The following is a 13,715-nucleotide window of genomic DNA, read 5'->3' on the forward strand; positions in this document are numbered from 1 at the left end:
GTGCTGCTGGGTGGGTTACCCCATTCTCCTTCTGCTTTTGATCCCAAGCTCTGTGTGGAGTAGGTCAGTTTGTGTAAACAGGAATATGGAAAGAACCTGCACTAAGAATGGGTGGCTGTTCAAGATTAGTCTGAACAGAGGTAGAGGATTTTTCAAGAATGTAGGTCTGAGCAGGCCCTGCTTCTCTGGGATTTTATGTCTTCAGAGGGGAGTTAGGGAGTGGGGAGGGAACATAATGGAAATGGATGGGGCCTCACTATGATGGTGTACCTGTGACAGTATCCTCTCAGACATTTGCAGAACAGGAGAATGGGACAGTTTCCTCACTCAGGAGTTCATTTCCTGTTCTCTCCTTGGAGCTGCAAGTCTACAAAGGGATGTGACCCTTGTTGTGGTAGCAGAAAGGAACATGGTAAACAAAGCTGTAGGGAATACCATAAAACTGCAGCCTTCTTGCAGTGTGCAAATTAGCCTGCTTAGACCTATTTTATGGGGGAGTTTGTGCCATGGGATCTGGATATATCCTAAGGGACCTGGTTCTCTATGGTGGTGGGCATTCAGTGCAGGAGGTATCATATTAATTATTTTATCACAAAGATAATTTTGATCTTCTGCAACTCTTTCATACTTCAACTCTTTCATAGCTGGAATTATGTGCAAAACAATAGGAAATATGTCTCCTTATAATTATATTTCTATAAGTAACTGATTTTACTGCATTGAGAAAATTAATTCCTTCTAGCATCATCCATTACCTCACTGTACCCTCTGTGCCACAGCCAAACACCTTGGCTACCTGAGGACAAAAGTGTAGTTTTGTCTAAAGATGTGCTTGTGCCCCATTGTTTTCAGGGCATTCTAATTGTTAGGTTTGCTGCACATGGCAGCAGAGATGCTTTTCCCCAAGTGATAGTTTACAGCAGTTCCACCCTGACTCACAGCAGCTTGAAAGAAGCTTTCCAAAATCCCAGAAACTGTAAAAATTCTAATGAAGTGTTACATATAGGCTTTTGAAAGGGAATGAATTGTAACAGAATGGCTTTTTGTCGTGTGAGGGAAATGTTAGTGTATCAAATCTAGAATGGATATTTTGTAGAAGGTAGAGACTTGCCTTGGTCAATTTCAGCACTTAAATCATGGGTTGGACTGAAAAAATGAAAACTTGAAACAAAAGGAGCGACAAAATGCTGAACTGTACTAATGAAACGCAAAACCACTGCATTGTACCATCAGAAAAATGGACGCCTGTCCCTCCCTGTTACTCTAAATTATTATGAAATAAATTTTTGTCATCTAGGTTTAATTTTTATTCAGTTTTAAAAATCTCAAACTTACAGAAAGCAAGGGAACAAGGGAAGAAAATTATCCAGAGGGTAGCATTAAGGTTTGCATGAGCCTGGGTAGGTCTAAATCCACTGTTAAAACAACTGAGTTAATAATCAACACTGAGGTAATGTGGAGTTGGTAAGATTGGATTGAAGAAAAAACTACCAACTTTCTCCTTTTTGCCTTTATTTTGTAACTCAAAAAACCTGACAGCTGAGATATTTCCTAAATAGTTGCTAGTAATAGTAATCTCATTGTAGAATGACTGCAGGTTTATGCCAGAACCTGGTGATTCTTTTCCTGTTGAGACAGGCAGCTGGTGCAGAGTTTTGTACTCATCTAATCTCTCAGCATACTGGGAACAAGCACACAGGTACATTTTGTTCTCAGAATAATTTTTGAAGAGGTTTCAAAATCATTCAGGTATAATCCTTCACCATTGATGTTCACACTAGCCTACCCTGTAACTTACTCTTTTCTACATATACAGCATTTAGTAAGTAAACACAAAGAACTCTGCTGGCCTTCCCCTCTGGTTCCAGTGCAAGGGCAGGGAAGTCACCACCACCATACTGTAACACTTCAGATTATTTTCAGTTGATATTGAAACACCAAGAGATAAAAATAACTGCATGTAAAGTGTCATAAAATCATACCTCCAAGGCCTTTTGTTACTAGAAAATAGGTCAATTTGTGCTATTTTTAAGGATGCTTGTGACCTTTCTGGTAACTATCCTGTTGGCTTGGCAATATTCAAATTATGATTCTATTTAAAAAAAACACCTGTGTGCATTTGCTGTTAGAACACCTAGATGGAGGACAAAAATCTTAACGAACTCCTAATTGAGTGAAATATGGCTGGCCCACATTTTTGTTCCTACTGATCAACTACTCTGGTTTAGCAGCTCCTACAGCTGCATACAAAGTCAGTGTACCAGAGGCCCTTTTCAAGAATCCTGCCAATTCAGTTTGACTGCCTAAAATTCTTGTACCTTTTCTATGGTCCTAATTTAAATTGGCAATGCTTGTGAATGGTATCAGGTTGTCAGCACTAGGGAAAAGAGCTGTTACTTTTGTTCCTAGAACTAGTACAGTGTGAGCTTTCTCATTGGGTGACACAGGATGACTGGGATGAAGAGGAAGGAAATAGTCCCATCTTTCATCTAATTTTTTTTTTTTTAAAGAAAAGTGCTGAATAACTAAATCCCTTCTTTCATAGAACAAAGGTTCAGTGCAATATATCCCACAGTACATCTGGACCACCCTACTCCACTGTTAAAGAGCAATTAATTTCTCATAGAATTCTCTTCATATTAATAATGTCATCAATATCAGAATGGCAAAAAAAGTACGTTCTGAAGTACTTGCTGTTAGTCAAATTCCATAAAACTCCTATCAAGGTTTCTTTGTTTTACTTTCATGGTTTAACCCCAGCAGGCAATTAAATACCACACAGCCTCTAATTCACCTTCCCCCATCTCCAGTAAAGTTTCTGGGTTAAGAACAGTTTAATAATTGAAATAAAATACTGTAATGATACAAAAAGCAGAGAGGGAGAGAGGAATAAACCCCAGAAGAAACAACTGATGCATGGTCCAATTTCTCACCCCTTGATGACTGATGCCTAGCCTATCCCTGAGCACTGACCAGCAGCTCCCAGCCAGCTGCTGGTGTTTGCATACTGAGCATGGCATTCTGTGCTGTGGAATATCCCTTTGGCTAGTTCAGGTCAGATGTCCTGGACATCTTTCCTCTGGCTTCTTGTGCACCCGCTCACTAACAGAAATGGGAAACTGGGAAGTTCTTGACTTAGAGTCAGTAACAACCAATATAGCAGTGTGTTAGTAACAAGACTCTCATACTGAATCCAGAACACTGCTCTGTACCTGTTGCTAAGAAGAAAATGAACTCCATCCCAGCCGAAACCAGGACAGTATCCACTCCTTATTCCACATCATTTACATCATGCTAGGTCCCACACTTTCCAGAGCACCATTAACTATCCTGTCTTGTGATAGATGCATACACAACAAGCATTCCCTTAGTCTGTTGACAACGTCTATAAAATCTGTTGAGTACATTTAGTTTGTGACCTGGAGCTCCTTCTGTCACAGGAGTCTGTGGTGTGTCATTTTGGACTGTTGCTTGTTAAAGCCAGTTCTGATTCTGTCACTGCTGCACTTACCCAGTTTTATTAAAGTTCATTCTTTATTAACATGATGATCAAAAGGAAGTCAGGTCTTACCCTCAAATCTGGAGTGATGGATACAGGCACCTAATGTGGTGATGGGCATAAATCCACCACAGAAATGATAATGTGCCACATTGTACAGCAAATAACATCATACATTTTAATTCACTGATCATTATTGCCCAGAATCAAATCCCCCTTGGGGTACGTACTGGAGTGCTCCATCCTCCTGCGTTACTCACCAAGTACACACAGGTCCTTGAGCAGAAGCAATCTCATGGACAGGTTTGCCTTTGTCTAAGGCAGAAATAACCCAGACTGTTTTCCTCAGCATATTTTTAATGTGCACAGCAGGAATTCTATCCCCCTCTACAGTACATAACAGTCTTGTTTGAGCAGTGCCAGCCTGACTGACAGATGCCCTAGTGTTGGCTAAGGAGGTGGCCTTTGCTAAATGTGTATCCCAGTGTTTGAAGGTCCCACCACCCACAGCTCTCAGTGTAGTGTTTAACAGTCCATTGTATTCCTCAGTCTTCCTAAAGGCTGGTTCATGGTAGGGAATGTGATATACCCACTCAGTGCTGCACTCTCTGGCCCAAGTGTCTAGAATGTTTCAGAAATGAGTCCCAGTGTCTCTGTGGTATCCTGTCTCCTTAAAGCTTGCCTTTCAAGGCCTAGGACAGTATTCCAAGCAGTAGCATTGGACACAGGATCGATTTCCAGCCATTCAGTGGCTTCTTCCACCATTGTAAGGACATGGTGCTTGCCTTGGTGGGTTTGTGGGAGTGTGATATAGTCAATCTGCCAGGCCTCCCCAAATTTATACTTAGCCATCATCCTCCTTACCAGAGAGACTTTAATCACTTGGTTTTCTTAATTGCCGTGCATGTTACACATTCACAGTTAATCTGTGTGACAGTGTTCTTGGTCAAGTGCACCCACTGGTCATGAACCCATCTATATGTTGCATCTCTTGATTGCCCAGGGTGTCATGGACCCATTGAGCTACAAACCATTCACTCTTATGATGCCAGTACTAATCCACCTGAGCCAATTCAGTCTTAGAACCTGATTCACCTGTTGCTTATTCTCCTGTTCTTCAGAGATGTGACCCTTGGGTGCAGGAGCATCTATCTACATGATGTACCTTCACAATCAAATTGTCCATCTAGCCCAGATGGCTTTACCTCTGCACTGCCAGTTATGCTGCTTCCATTGCTGCCACCACCCCCACAGGGCATCTGCCCCCATCCATTAATCAGTACAGAGGTGAAGTATTGGCCATTTTTCTTGTTCAGCAATGTCTGAACCCAGCTGGATGGGTTTCACCTCTGCAAACTGACTTACCTTGTCCTTCAGCAGTTTCCATGTCTTGTCATAATGGATTTCATACAGTTTTCTTCCACCTGTGATGCTTTCCTACAGCAGAACCCATGATTAAACAAGGCATATTGTTTTTCCCTTACCAGTTTACATACTGAGCATAACATTTTGTGGTGTAGAATATCCCCTTGGCCAGTTTGGGTCAGTTGTCCTGGACGTACTCCATCACAGCTTCTTGTCCACCTGCTCACTGGCAAAGCATGGGAAACTGGAAAGTCCTTGAACTGGAGTGTGCACTAGTAAGCAACAAAGTATCAGTGTGTCATCAAGATTGTTCTTGTACAGAATTCAAAACACAGCCCTGTAGCGGCTACTGAGAAGAAAACGAATTACATCTCAGCTGAAACCAGGACACTTACCTAGAAAAGGGAGTGGTTTTGGCAACTGCTGCTGATGTAATTACTCTAATTCAGATCTAAAACGTTGCTTGTTCATGTAAAGGAAACAAGTTTCTTGCACCTCTTCACATGAAACAAATTCTCTGTATAGCTTCTCCTTAGCCGGCAAGCACCCTCCTGTGCCCCCACAGTTCCCTGCCCAGAGCTGCCTCCAGGTTACCTCCCCCAGTAATGGCCTTTTAAGATGATACTTCACTTACATTTATTTACATCTTCTTTAGCAAGCCTGCAGCAGAGAAGGGAAGGTGAACAGCAGGTTGGGTTAAATTATTTTCCCTCCAAAATGTTAGTTTTGTGCCTCTGAGATTCTTCTTCCTGCTACCCGCTGTCACCTCTCCTCTCTGCCAGGTTTGCCTGGCAAACCCACAATCCAGCTGCTCAAGGTAAAAATCACTTAGAAAATAAGCAGAGTAATACGGAGCCACATAAATTTAAAAAAACCCCATGTACCTAATGCATTATTTACAAGCTAGTGTAAATGATTTAATTATTTACTGATTCATTGGTGTATTTTTCACATAGGTTCACTCAACAAATACATTTTTTGTTTAAATATTCAACAAAGAAATGTTTCTGTTTAAATCTATTGTCAAGGTGAAGCAAAAGCATGTATAGCAAAATTACTTTTGTTAAACTTAGAAAATGATTTTTGCTATTATTTATGGACTCTGGATCAGAAATCCTCTGTGTTTAATGTGTTCCCCAATGAACAATACTGTGTAATTAGGCCCTGATGTTTCAGCAGAAAAATGCTCTCTAGCCTGCTGCCAGAGCAGCACGCTCCCTGCTGCACCTGCACAAATCTCCCTGATAAGGCTGCTCCAATTGGCACCTGAAGGAATGTGCTGTAGATCAGCAGCAAGTCACCAGCACAGTGGTTCCACTGTATCCTCAGTTACGCTGTAACTGATATATAAACAGGAAAAAAAGCTGACTTTTTGTTTGTATCAAGCAGTGCATAGAGTTAGGAGGATTAGATTTGTATTTTGAAAAGAGCAAATTTCAGTGGCTTTCAAACTTGGATTTGGTTCAGATCCTGCAACAATGGAAAAGGTTTGCAAATCTAAACTCAAACAATCAGATTTTTTTCTCTATAACTTTCATTTCTTCTCATAGATAGGACCAAATGAATAGTTTTCCCCTTTCTTAAATGTATATAATTATAACCATTCTTCCAAAAGTCATGTATTTTTCTAGCAGTTTCTTTTGAGTATGGATTGAAATGATTTGTCCTACATTAACACTTTAATGATCAGTTAGGATCCAAGCCACATTTTGCTGACAGCACAGTTGTCATGCTCAGGCAGTCTGCATTTTGGTAAGCTATTGCAATAAAACACACTAATAGGAGGAGAGAAATACTTCCCTAGCCAAATACAGGTCACTGTAGAATCATACAGACCAATAGTTTGGCCAATAGCATTCAGAGGGTCTGAATCACAATCTTATGGCTGCTGCTCTTCACATCCCTGTTACAGCCTGGATCTTCATCAAATGTTACAGGTGATAGACCAGCACCTAAAAGGGTAATTGGCAGCCATGGCTCTCTTCATTTAGACAACTGGCTTAATCCTTGAGGTTATTTTTCTCAGAAATCTCCTGTACTTCCAGCTGGATTGTTATCAAGAAATCAGAAGAGACCAAGGGCTAGAATGGGCCTGGGTGACTGATTCTACAGCTTTTGGATGATGTGGCTCTGTTAGCAGGTTGTGTGCCATGTAATGCTCATTGCTTCTTCTGCCCTGCAGTGCTAGAAAATATGCAGAACAGTCTGAGACGTTGTATTGTCATGGCAAAAAACTGTGCATAAGATCCTTTATAAAATCACAGACTAGAAATTGCCTTTTTTTTTCCCTTTCTAATATCTGAAAACCAGATAAGCTCTTACTGAAAAGCTTTCAAATAAATATCTTTCTGCTTCAGCTCTCCACACAACAGGCCACTGGGACAGTGTTGCTGTGAATAGGCCACATCTCTCAACAGCTTGAAGAGCTTTCCTGGCTATTGATGTTTCCCTGACTCAAGTCCAGACCTGTGATAATGCAGCCCCTTTTGGAGCCACTTTTACGGAGATATCTGAGTAGTTTTGGAGTCATGAGTCCACTTGTCTTCTCTGTGATAAAGTTACCCAGTTAAGGCAGCAAGGCAATCAGACTGGAATCTCAGAAATCAAAGATTACCACATGTGCCTCACCTTGTTAATGTTTTACTAACTGTATGGATGCATTTTTGCCTTTTTATTTTGGGAGGCAGGGGGAGAAATGAGGGCAGGTGGGGGGCATATTTTGTTTTACTTATATTCCTAAACACCCTGATCTATCACACTTTGAGATTTAAAATCACCACCTGAATTAAATCCCCATCCATTTTTAGCTTTGTTGTTAGTACTTGAAGTATCATCTGATGTATTTTGCAATTATTTAATTATTATCCTTTTACACAAGGTGAAGGAAGACAACAGAGCGTATAGTTCTCAGAAGGTTATTTACAAGATTCTGCAAGAGCCATCCTCTGACCCAGGCTGTGTCTCCACCTTGGCAGGCTGCACTTTTGAGTGGGGGAACCTACAAAGGAGTCCCACTGTGACATGGTCTCAAGGTCACCATGGCTGCAATCTCAGGGCATGCGGCTCTGGATAAATTACAGCCTTACAGCCCTTTCATGTGGCATACACACCATTGCTGCAACAATGGGCTCGTGGTGATACGGCGCTGGAGGAGATGGCCATAAATGTGACATACCATGTGTGCTACATGCCATTTCTGGTGGCACCAGTTCCCACCAGGGATGCTGGTGAGAGTCTTAGGGTTCTTTTAAAAAGGTTAATGAGGGAAAGGAGACACAAGGATTGCAACTGAATTTCAGAATAACCCCTACCAGATTACTCATAGGTCTCTTACTGGGGGTGTGGGGGTGTATTTGAAGTGTTTCTACAAGACCAGATACATCCTACTGAATTTTTCATGGAAAAAACTTCACTTACTTTAGCCTGAAAGATATGTAGGAGGAAAACTCAGTTCAGTTTGTTCACAGCATGAGATTACCTTAAATTCTTGCACAGCCAGTGTGGCTGCTGAGTTAGTGGTGAACCTGTGTGCTGCTCACAGCGTGTGATGCTCTCCTGCCATGTGTGACACACTCACACAGGTGTCAGCAGGGCAATGCTCGTGTCCTTCATTTGTGGAAAAGGTGAAATTAAAAAAAACCCCAAGCCTCTACTTCAGGACACAGTGTGACAGAATGAGCTATGTACCAATCATTTTTATATCTGATATTTGTCATGTGCTCATCCTAATAAAATCCAAGTTCCCTCAGTTTCAATGACTTGCTGCCTTTTTGAGTAGCTTAGAGATGGGAAGGTCAAGGACAGATCCAGCTCAGAGCTCTGGCTGATTTGTTTCTAGCCCTGAGATGCTGTCAGTTTACAGACTGCTACTGCAACTTCCTTTCCTTGAGTCCTTTCTGGAAGATGCTCTTAGATGAATTTGAGACAAGGCCAGTTTCAAAGTGCAAAAGTTCTGGAAAGGTGTTTTCAATTATTTCCTTCCTTAAGCCAACCGAGCTTGGCTACAGGAGCTTGATGAAGAAGGTGGGGTGCAATCAACAAGTGTTGTCTCTGAGTTACTAGTTATATCTTTGCATTGTTAGTCAGAAAAAAATTAAAAATATCTTCCAATTTATTTGTGTTACTTGTCCTGTTTATTAATTCACACTACCTTATCTTAGTCCGGGCAAAGGAAAGAATTTCCCCTTTTTCATTATTATTGTTAGTGACAAAATCCTCAGATACCCATCTTCAAAATGAAATATTCAATAATGTAAAAAGAAGTGCTTTTAAAATGAAATTGAAATTATTGATAACTGTTTTTATTTTGCTTGTGGGGTTTAAACTTAGGCAAAGTTAGTCTAAATAATACCCTTCAGATAATGAAACTCTGGCAAATATCTCTTTATATTATGTACTGTTATCCAAAGACTCAATGATGTGGCAGTCAATAGTTACACATATCTATATCCACTTTCCCTGTAGTTAAATAAACTTTTAAAGAAAGTGCTCCATTAGCTCCTGATCATCAATCTTCATGTAATAATGGAGCTGTTTAAACTCAGATAGGCTTCTCCCTGCCCCCCTCCCAACTACCACCCAATTCTATTAAAATATTTACATTGTAATAACTCAGTAGGGTTCGTGTTTTGGGTTTTTTTTTCCTAAATTGAAGGCCTGTAAGTGGGTGAAAGTATTTTAAAGCAGGGTGAGACTGAAGGGACGTGACATGTTATTGAATTAAGGGCCTTAGAAGGTGAGGGCTGTGCAGTCATAAATTTCAGGAATGCGGATGTAACTCTGAATGTGTATATGAAGTTGACAGACTTTGACAGCTACCATCTGTGAACAATAATGTATAGAGCAGCAGGGCTACATGATGCAGACTGGAATGTACCTATCAGGCTCTAAGGACTGTAACAATTTACTACTCATTATCAGCGACCGTGGTCATGATTAGCTGCAGGGGTTGGAATGAAACTTGGAAATTATGAGAACAGAGTTGCCCTTGTTAAAGCAGAATAATTAGTTTAATACATATGAGGAGAAAACAGGCAGGAGACTTCCTTCTTTTTCCTGCTCATGAAAACTAAAAAAATGCACAGTGAAAATGGATAGACTGTTACCTCCTCCTGCATCACTTGAAATATGAGAAAATGGCGATGTTGTATTCATTCCGTTTCTGTTCCAGGGCTTTCCACAACTCTGCAACCTTTTCAGCATAGAATGGCAGGGACATAATTATGTGATAACTGTGTTAATGCTACATTCATTTACCAAAGCTGATTTCTTGTGGTCTGTGCTTTGCTGTGCTCCATCAGAGCATAGCATTGTGGCCAAAGCATACCTTTGAAGCACAGCACCTCACAAGTAAAATCTCTATTAAAAAAAAAAAAAGTGCTCTTTTCTCGGTAATTTGTATTGCAAACAAATCTATGTTTTCCCACAGATTTATATTTTTCTTGGTAGACACCTTAAAGTACAGTGTAACTGGAGCCACAGAGAAATATTGTGAATTCTCATTTCAGCCTGCCCAAGCATACTGTGTGTTGAGACTGAGAGACATTTTATTGCTTAGCATAAATACACATGGGTCAGTCCCACTGGAAATTGTTTATTTAAGCTGAGAATCGGTCCCAGGAAATCAAGGAAATTATCAGATAAGAAACAGAAAATATACAGTCTCCACAATGTATATCTCAATGTCCACAATAATATATATTCATTCCCCTTCTTTTCCTGCAAACATTTGCTTTTCTTACAAAAATGGCATTAATCCTAGTCTACACACATTAGTCAACAGTGAACTCCGACATAAGATCCAACAAGGTGCCCAGATTCCAAGGAAGGGCATTTGACTTAGAAAAACACCCAGCAAAAACAACACAATGAAAGAGAGAAACAGCAGGAAGTCTACTGAGCAAGAACAATATCATCCATCCTCTTTTAACTGAAAGAGAGAGGTTAAGGTTGGTTAAGAAGAATGTGTGACCAGACAAGAAAAGTATAGTAAGCAGTTCCTGTGATAGATGGTTGAAATTTAGTTGTTCCTGCCTAACAGGGGTGGGGGTTGTGGGGTTGCACTGTGTGACCTTGTTGAGTCCCTTTTACAGATATTTAACAGGAAAGGACAAGGTTATTTCTCCACTGGAAAGGTTGTGTGCTTTTTCATTATCTGCTTTAGAAAAATGTACACCAGTGAGGTTATCAATAGAAAGCCATTAATAAAGACACATCCCTGAAAATTATTGACTTACCCAGACCTGGCTTAAAGATGTGCCTGTCACAGTCACAGAGATGCATCTTAGCTCGTAGATAAGGGAGCTCTGAGTTGGCACCTCTCTGGTGTCTGGGTAGCTTGGTATGTTTGTTTCTGCCTCGAGATGACTGCAGGCTGAACATGAAATGGCAAACGGCTGCAAAAAGTGGGACAAGGGGAGACTCCTTGCTCTTGTGTTCCTCAGCTTGATGGGAAATTTTGCTTACACCAGTCAACGCATACATAGCCTGACTGTCAGATCAGGTTGTTTTCAGAACAGATTATTTTCAACTAGATAAAGTGAAAAGGAATCAGTTTAACAACATTTTAATTTTTTTTCTTGCAACAAGCTCTATCTCAGAAATGGAAGAAAGGTGTGTACATTAGGTTTTTGATGGAAATGGTTTGTGTTGCAGCAGAATAAAACCCATTTTTTTCCAACTGGCTCTAACTACCCATGTGTATAAACAGACCCTGAAAAGAATTAAGATGCAGATGACTCTGTTACTGGTGCAAGAAGTGTAATGATTCAGTGCTGTAATTAGTTATTTTGATAATGATAAACTTGGGTTGTATCTTGTATAACTGTCAGGTAAGTGATAGCCACTGGACTGACAAAGCATGAGCACAGAAAGCTGCTTCTTCTGGTGCTGCTGATGTGTCCTTTTGTGCCTTGATTTCTTGTTCAGAGCCTGTCTAGGTGCCTGTGAACCCAAATTAGTGGCATCAACTTTATTTCTTCCTTAGAGTAGGCTTCCCTGCTTTGCCCTATTTGCGCAGCACCTGCCCCAGTGCAAATAAAAGTCTTAATGATGATTGTTCAAAAATAAGTTAAGCAATAGGCAGGAGATGTTAACCAGAGCTTCTGGCCACTACTTGCTGGGCTGTATTTGAGACAGTCTAAAGACATAGAGTTTTACTGATTATTTTTGATCTTATCTCCAGTCATTCCTCAAGTGGTTTGAATCACCCATAGAGACACAGGCTGCCAAATATATAACAAAAAGTACCAGTCAGGAGCCTTGGGTCTGTGTTCTGAAAACTTCCATCCCTGCAGATCTTTTCTAAGAGACCTGTTCTCTTAGTATCATAGTTAACATGGATGTGATATGCAAAACAACCCCCTGCTAACAGTCTGTGATAGTGTTTGATGTTACATGTGCTCCAGTTTTGTCCATAGCCTGTTCAGATATCAGTGTGTGAGGGAGAGCTCTGTTAATTAGGCACAGTTATCATTTGCATCTACTGCCTGTAAGACAGAAAACATGCCCACACAACATGATGGACAGACACAGACTGTCTGGAGCACAAACCAGCAAACCAAATATAAACTCTCCTGGGGCGGTCTCTGTACATGTTACAAACACATGCTGGTGTGAAAAGTCCTTTCTACCTGCTTTGTTTTTGATGCTATTGTTATCTGTAGTAGCAAGATAAAAGCTTGTTGAGGATTACCACTCTATTTTATGTCCTTTATTTTGCTGTGTGGACGTGTCTAAAGGCATTGAAAACTTTGAGGCTATTGCAGCCTGTAGAAGAGAACCATTTTCTAAGAGTGCCATTTTAATGCAGGTAACCTACTGCATTCCTTCAGAGCAGTAAAGAAAATAGCATTAGGACTGAAATTGCCTGTAATTTTCCTCCTAGCACTTTGTAACAGGAGTATTGCTATGTTATTTTACCTCTCTTTTTTTATGTGGCTGTAATTTCTGAGGTTTTGGAATCACATTCCTCTAAAAAGTCTTTCTTTATTTGCTTTAAAACATCACTATAACATTAAAGTTGGTAGACATGCTACCAAACAACTCAATGCTAAGCTACAAGTATTTCTTATCTTTACCTGTGTTTGTTCTTCTCCCCATTCCAGCAAGCCAGTAAGGTAGTGAGTCTGGGCAGTCTGATCTTATTCTCTACATTTCCTGCTTGCTCATTTTAAAACCTGTGAGCCAGAAATTTGTTTTACAAGTTCCCCCAGCTCCTAGTTCTCCTTTGCATTCAAGCTGTCTAGTAGTGATTAACCAACTTGTAAACACAGTAGGAATTACTACCGAAAATGGGTCTAACCTAAAAGATGGTAATCTCAAAGGGTTTTGTGGCTACTTCATGCCCTGCAAGTTCAATCTCAACAGCTTCCAGAGTTAACACATTAATTTCTGGGATTTGGTTTTGAGACATTATGGGGTTGTTGAGATTTTCAACCCGTCTTGTTGCTTTTGCTTAAGCAATAACTTTCTGAAGATATTTTCAGAATGTGGAACATCTGTGTTACTCAGCAACTGTTTTTTGATTTTCATGGATTTTCACTATTCCATGCTTTGCCTCTGTTCCCAAGACAGTGACCTGTAGATCTCAGAGGGTAAAAAGTTAATTCTAAAAGATAGCCACCTTATTGTTGCCTGCCCTTGCAAAACTTACTTTTAGTTTTACTGAGTGTCTTCCCTTCCACTCAACAGAGTTTTTAAAACCATTTTTATTCCTGTTCAAATATCTGCTATAAAATTTAACCTTTGTGCAGGGTTCTAGTATGTTGAATATACACTGATCTTTGAAAAGAAGTACAAACACCTTTTATTCTATATATTTTTTGTCTTATTTAACTCTATTTCTGAGATG

This window comes from Geospiza fortis, unplaced genomic scaffold (genome assembly GCF_000277835.1).
Source record: "Geospiza fortis unplaced genomic scaffold, GeoFor_1.0 scaffold40, whole genome shotgun sequence".
NCBI classification, from domain to species: Eukaryota; Metazoa; Chordata; class Aves; order Passeriformes; family Thraupidae; genus Geospiza; species Geospiza fortis.